Here is a 7,769-nt window from a genome sequence, read left to right on the forward strand (position 1 = left end):
GCCTCCCGCAGCCACCAGTCCCCTCTGCCACCCCCTGATGCAGACCAGCAGCGACCGGTACCTTTCATTGCATCTCCATTACTCCTGCAGTTCCAGATCTGCCTCATGCAAAGACCAATCCTAAAAATAAAACAAAAGAGAGAAGGAAAAAAAAAAAAAAAAAAGGCAAGAGGGGTTGGAGTCAGTTTGTTATCCTGCTTCCTGAGCATCCCCACCCCCAAGCGACATTCTAACCGAGGAGGCTGCAAGCCGTCTGCTCGCTTCCCTGGCTGTTTTCCTGCCTGCTGGGAAACTTTTCCTTGTGTCCTCCTTCTCTGACCTGATTACTCCTCCTGACCTCCGTGTAAATCCTCCTGCAGACCCTGGGCAGGATGCGCTCCAGCAGCCCTTGGCTGGGAAAGGCGAAAGTCAGCACTCGCCCCTCCAGCCCTGACCCATGGGCTGCACCACGGAGCTGTAAGGGACCCAGGGAGGAGAGGCACAAGCTTTCACTGGAAACCCACACTCTTCTTCTTGTCTCCTCTCTCGGAATGGCCATTAAGCATGCAGATGAGATTAATTAGTGCAGGAGGACAGAGAGAGGGCAAACAGAAAGGAACAAAGGCAGCAGCTTGCTCACTCACCCAGCATGGAACAAGGTGCATTTTGCACTGAGCATCTCCGCCTTCATTGTGCAATTGGGGTTGTTTAACAATTGCCCTTAAAAAAAAAGTCAGATTTATCTTTACCCTTGCAGACGCAGCAGCCTCTCCCAGCACATGCTGCCTGCACACACATCCGGAGGCAGGACTGTAGGGTAGAGTGAGCAGTTGCCAAAAAAACCCCAAAGAAGGCATACTCCTGGCTGAGCACTGCTCTGGTCTAGGACAGCGTCGTTCCCTCTTCTCCCCATGCACAGACTCCTGAGACTATTTCCTGTGGATGCTGACATCCCATTGAGCCCCTGAAAAGAGCTTCCCTGGCAGCAGAGCAGGGCTGACTGGCTTTGCTTTTCTGTGGACCATAGTTTGAAAGTCCCTGGAGCAGACGTTCGCTCCTGGACCCACTTCTCTGGTTCCCGGCTGACACCCAGCCCAGGGCCAGTGCCTCAGCCCATCTGCTGCTTGGGGGTATTTTTTCTTCTGAGACAGCAGTGTGGGGTGGGATGCAAAGAGCCAACTTGCTCTCTCCTACCTAAGATACCTAAGCATAAATAAAGCAACCAGCTGTTACGGTCCCTGGGTTTCTTAAGGGCCTTTAAGGCTCCTTTAAGGGTTTCTTATAGACTCCCTTCTCCCAAAAAGGAGAACCAGACTTGTTTCCTGCTGCTTCAGCTGGAGCAGAGAGTAAACAAGTGGGCTCTGCAAAACCCAGGAACAGGTCATCTCCACCCTGCGCCCCACTGCCTTGCCCTGCCACAGCACTTGCTCCCCAGGTCTGACCACAGCCCTTCAGCTCTCCAAGACCTCTGACAGCCGGAGCAGACAGCCTGTAGCTTAGCAACAGCCACCTACAGCCGCCTTTCATCACCTGTCACTTCGGATGATCTGGCTGGGTATCCTGATGCTTCCTGGGGACCGCAGCATGGAGCAATGATGCGGATCCCCCTGGAAGGGGCGAAGCCCCGGGGTGCACCGAGCTGCACGCAGGGCGGAGGCACATGGGCTGTTGCTACTGTACCCCAGACTCATTCTGCGTGTAGCACGCTGGGGATGCCACGTCCTTCTCCTATAAATTCATATCCGCTGTGTTCATCAGGTAAGCAGGGAGACAGAGGTGGCCCTCGGTCTGCAGCCAGGGCCAGGGCATTTGCTGTTATCTCAGAGAGGTACAACGCAGCATCCCTATGAACTCCCCATCTCTGCCCCGGGGCTCAGCCTGCAAGGACCGCAGCCTGCAGGGCCCATCTGAAGGGGAGATCAGTTTCCACGGTCGTGTTAGTTCCTACATCTCCTCTGAAAGTGTGAGTTAGAGGAGGGTGATGGAAAAGCATCAGTGAAACAGGTCTCAAGACAACTGGACTGAGATCCATCAAAATCACTTCACATACAAGTCTGAGCTGGCATGAAAACCAATCGATCCAAGCAGGGCTGTTTATTTTAACTTATTCTCCCAAATAAATTTCAGTAGTCAGCTAAACATCATTTATTGCATAAAGAATGTGGTTAATAAACCTATAAAGACCCCTTGGGCTGTAACCTTCCAGCAGCAGGACCCAGTGCAGGCACATGCGCACATCCCCGGCACCGTGGGGGCCGCAGTACAAAGGAACACAAAGCAACAATAAAAAGCAGCCGCTGCAAGTCAAGCCACACTTTGCATCTTCCCAGCAGCTGAGGAGTAAGGGGCAAACAAGAGACTAGATCACCAGCTGCTGTTCTCTCCTCCCTTCAATCCCTCGTCAGCTGCTGTGCATCACCACCCGCAGCTGGATCAGCTCAGGGATTTTTGCCTTGGCACTTTAAGCAGCTCTGGACTATTGCTTTCATGAATAATTTATTTTCTTTCCAGGTGAATTTTCATGCATTACCGTGGACAAATTCAGCATGGTCCAGCAAATTAGAAAAGCAGAGCCAGCTCCTATTTCCAGGACCATGACAGATTTGCATCCTGACCTCCGAGAAGTCATTTTCCTGCCCTGTGCCTCAATTTCTTCAAATATAAAGTGCAGTCCTGGGATGAGACACAATAAGCATGACTCAAATGCCTGACAGAAGCAGAACCTCACGGCTGGTGCCAGACAGTTTCCCTGCTGTCATTAAGGCTATCCAAAGCTCGAGCATAGCTGTCTAAAATTGGCTAAAAATTGTTTTTCAACATACCAGCACACAGAGTGTGATTCAAAGCACTTGGAGTTGGCTGAGTATTTCTGTGGAGTGCTGAGCAGGTCCTTCATGAGAACAGGCAGAGCAAAGACCTGCAAATACAGCCCAGCTGTGGTCTAGACAGCGGGAACCAGCAGATCCAGAGAGCCACCACCCTCAGCAGCAGTAATGCAAAGCTCTGCCTGAATTCAGCTGCCTTGGCATACACATGATTTGCTATTCTTCTCTTTAAAGAAAAGAATAAGAGAAGAATGCTCTTTAAAGAAAATCAAGGTCAGTCTGAAACACTGTACCCACAGCCTTTGTCTCCGTCTCTCCAGCGTCACCTGAATCTCACCAGAAAGCAATGCCAGCGCTGTGCCGGAGGAGCTGGGAGCTGTCAAAATGCGCTGACCAAACACCCGCCTGCGCTGCAGCCATGTTCTCCTCCCAGGCAGGGGGAATTATCACTTAATTATACCAAACAAATTGGAAGCATTAACATCTTTTTCTTAAATGGCTACATTAAAATCAAAACGAATGGTAATTGCTTTTCTGTCAGAGGAGAAGGCAGGCACGGTGCTGAGCCCACTCCAGCGCCCAGCCCTTCCCTTGCAGGACAGAAACCCCTGCTTTAAGAGCTCAGGGAGCAGCACAGCACCCACGCACACCCCCCAGGGTCTTTGCCAAGTGGCTGCGGAGCACGGCTGGGCAGGGAGAGCCCCCCAGCACCCACCGAGGGGGGGACAGGGCTCCGGTGGGAGAGGGGGACCTCTCGGTGCGCGGGGCTGAGCTCCCTGCGCTGTAACACCCCAACGCTCCCTCCAAGGAGAGGCCATTCCTCACCCCGCAGGTGACATCAGGCTCATTTTAGAAAGCGCCTGGTTTAGTGGCATTTATACCTGCAACAATTTGTGATTTATGAAAGAGAGATGCTGGTGGGTGTTAAAGTGATAGACGGGCTGAACAGGGGAGAGAGATCTTGGTGCTGCCGAGCGCGGCTGCTTTTGCCTCCCTTCCTATCTCACCTCTCTCCAGGATTTAGAAGTTTTGCCGCTCCAGGTTTGAAATTGCCTCAAGCTGCGGAGGGCCAGCACACGGCCCAGCTGGAGCCCAAATCTCCACCCTCCAGCCATCAGGGTGTTCCTTCGGCTGATGCACTACCCTAAATATTGCATTGCAACGCCACTGCATGAGCATAGAGTGAAAAGGGCTCCTCTTTACACCTCTCCAAATGGAAAGAAATGCAAAAAGGCCCCAGAAGATGAAAAGCCACTAAGATACTCCCAAATCTTCTCTCTTTAATGCTCATGCTGAGGATATCCAACCCCAAGACATCACTGTACACAGCCCCAGCCACACTTATGCATAACACTCCCTCCAGGGAGGAACTCAGGGCTAGAAGCTGAAAGAGACCTCTAATCCTCACCCAGCCCGAGGCAGATACAACTCACTACGAACTGATCCTGTACCATGTTTGTCCAACTTGCTCTGAAAAGCCTCCAGCACCTCTGCAGCCCCAGCAGCGGATCAGTGCTGTGCCTCACAGAGCATCACGGGCTCAAACCCTCACTTTGGGAACAGCATTCGTTTCAGGGACACCCCAAAGATCCAGGAGACAACCATGCTTCTTCCTGGCATCCCATCACAAGTTCACTTGAGCCATATCCAGCTGACCCTCAGCTTCGCTGACTTCAGTACTGTAACCCCAGATTTCCATCACTGGATCTGGGGACGGGTCAGACCCAGGACACCCGTCACAGCCCCATCAGGAGCTGTGCTCCCAGAACATCACCGCTCCCCATATCATCTCCCACCTGCCAAACACCCACATGTCCCTTGCTGTCACCAGGAGCAGGTTAAAACAGAGACACAGCCAGCCACCAACCTGATGGAGAAGCCTATTAAAGAAATGACCCCTTTCAGAGAAAAAGCTCTTGTACTCACCTAAATGTCACGCCAGATAAGCACAGGGCAGTCCTGCCATGTGCCAGCCAACACGAGAAAAGGGGCTGCAAAGCTGAGCTGAAAACAGCCTGACATCCAGCCAGCATCACTAGCCAGAGCGGTAACGATTCCCACTGCTCTGGGGACGGGCGTCACGGGAGAGGCAGGAACAGGGGCAACAATATACTGGAAATAGCACACAAACACCGAGAAGAAATCACAGCTCCTACTCCTCAGCACCAGGCAGGAGTGAGCAGCTTCATTTCAGCTCTGTCTTGGCTGCCTGCACTCTATTAAATAAAGAGCAGGGAGAGATGACACAGCACAGGCTCGATGAAGACAGCTGAAAGGAGACGATTCGGTGCAGGGAACCTGTTTCTGTCCCAAGGAACAGTCATGGTACAAGGCCAGGAGGGGGGACACAGAGTGGAGATCCCCAGGAATTTCACCTGCTGCCAAGGAGGGGTGTCAGGCACAGCCCAGCTCCCCCCTGCCTGCCTGCTCCCGACTCTCTTCCCAGCGCAATTCCAGGTTACAGCAACACTGGGGTGCTTTCCCGGTGCTGCTCCAGGCACAGGATCCAATGCACAGTCTGGAGCAGGGACCAGCCCCTGGGAAGTGTCAGTCCCCTGTGGCTCAGCTCTTCTGCTCCCAGCCTGACCCCAGACCGCTCCACACCGCCCACTGCCCCGAGGGGCAGAGGCGGAGAAGGCGAGAGGTGCCAGGTTCGGGATGCCCGGGATGCTGCGCACGAGGCCCAAGCACACCTCGCTCGGGCAGGCTCTCCTGGGACCTTCGTACCTGCTCTCCCCAGGGCTGGGTGCTCAGTTCACCCACGCAGGGAAGCTGCTTGCTCCCAGGTCAGCTGGGAATGGGGCAGGTAGGGACCCCACATCTGCCCCTCCTCGAAAACCCAAAGGTAAACTACCTGCAGCTGGAGCCGCTTGATATCACAGAAACATCCTGTATTGGCTAGAATCAGCAATTTTGTCAAAACAAAGACCAGCAAGTGGTGAGAAAGGAGGGTAAATACGGTGATAATTATCTTTATGCTGTTTTCACCTACACTGGAAGTTAGCAGGATACAGCGCATCTCAAATAACACATTGAAAAGTTTCAGATGTGGGAGCAGCACCTAAACCTCCCCGTTAATCACTGTAATTGAAGCGAGCTGTTTTTCCTCCTAGAAGCACATCGATGTCATGGTGTAACCACCCTTTGCACTGCCAGATAAACATTAGCACCACGTGAAGAGGCCCTGTCCCTGTGGGCTCAGGTACCAAGCTTTGCTGTAAAAAAATAAATATATGCATCCTTATTTCAGTAAAGACACAGCCAACAAGAAACGGGGGCAGATTTTTCCAGGAAGCTCTAAGTCCACATTTCCCCCCGCTCAGCACCCAGAAGGGAGCCATAAATCCCTCCTCCTCCAGAGAAAAGGCTCACTTCTCTGCCACCCAACGAAGAACAGATTTTCAGAGGAGCCCAGCACCCCAAAACCCCTTCGTACAATAGTCCAGAGAGCTCAGCACCCCCACAGCTCTCTTCAAACCCTCACTGCTTCTTCGAGGTTCTTAGTGGGATCAGGGTGTTTGGAAAAGTCTGGCACCTTTGTAACGTCCCCAGCACGGGAGAAGCCCGAGCTCCAGTCCCAAACGCTCGCTCTCATTTCTTGGTGACACTCAGAACAAGATACAGACAGCCTTTCTATAAGCTTTGACTATTATACAGTCCTAGCCCACAAGGTCATGTAATACCAAGTCTAGGTTTTCAAGTAACTCCAACTTTTAAGCAGAAAAGGCTTTAAAAAAGCCTTTGAAAACTGAGGACTCTGGTGCCTTTACTGCTCCCTTACTCAAACCCTCGCAGCTGAGGCTTTAAACAGAACATGCATGAAATTTTCAGTCTGGTATTTCTGACCTCTCTTCACACTGAATCAAGTTTCCTCGCCATAGTAACAGCTACTCAGAAAAATAACAACAAAAAAATCCACTAGTTCCCTGCCTTTCTCTGCAAATTACCCAGCTGGCAAAAGAGACTGTTTAGTTATAAGGAAAGAGAAAAAGCATTGCAATTCTAAGACAATTAATTGTACCAAACAAAGAAAAAGCAGCAGCACTCACAAGCAGCTCGTTTCATTCTTTCTGTTCCTGAGCATCTCTCTTTGCAGACTTTGAAGGCGAAGACAGCAGGCTGTGACCGATCTGACCTCCTCCCCAGCTTCACCCCTTCCCCCCATTACCAGTCCCTTGAGATCATTTTCAGCCTCACGATGCCAAATGCAATTTCCTGAGGTTGCTAATAGGAGGAAGGCAGCGAGGTCGTGGAAGGAAATGTTCCACAGCTAACAGCACAGCAGCCGTGCATCAGAAGGATGCCAGGAGCTTTAGCAGGCTACGGGACAGGGAGCAAAGAGGCTTCATTTTTTGGCACTCGTTAGCGCAGGGAAGGAGCCCAGGCCATCCTTTCTTCCTGGGTGGGCTGAAGAATCAGCAGAAGGTGGTAAGATTTATTCACATCGCAGTTTGTCTCAAGAGAGAGAGTTATAATTTCATCAACAGAAAAGATAACCCACCTGGGAGACTGGAGGGTACCCCCTCCCCGGTCCAACTCCCAGCAGCATCCTGCATCTCCTCCCCTTGCCCCTGCAGGCTGCCTCTGCACAAACAGCTTCTCTTCTGCACCGGTCAAATACAGAAGGTCTTTTTCAAGCCCTGCAGCCTCACTGGTTACGTTTATAAAGCTCCTCTTACTCTGTATTTAGGCTGCATCCCTCCGGAGGGAATGTAAAGAGCTCGGGCCAGATCTCAGCTGGGGGTAGCTCAGCGCACACACCGTCGCTGCCGGCCGCCCGAGCTGCCAGGGCCTGGTCTGGGGCAGAGGCTGAAAAGGATGGGATGTGGGGACTACTGGGGAGGGGCGGGAAGAAAAAAAGTAAGGGAAAAAACATCCTCTTTAACCCACTTTTTTGGGGGGAAACAAACACTCAAAGCTTTGTTTCTGGTTGCTCGTTAAAAGCCTGGCCTGACACTAGGAGAA

The sequence above is a fragment of the Fulmarus glacialis genome, unplaced genomic scaffold, assembly GCF_000690835.1.
Source record: "Fulmarus glacialis isolate BGI_N327 unplaced genomic scaffold, ASM69083v1 scaffold19311, whole genome shotgun sequence".
Taxonomy (NCBI): domain Eukaryota; kingdom Metazoa; phylum Chordata; class Aves; order Procellariiformes; family Procellariidae; genus Fulmarus; species Fulmarus glacialis.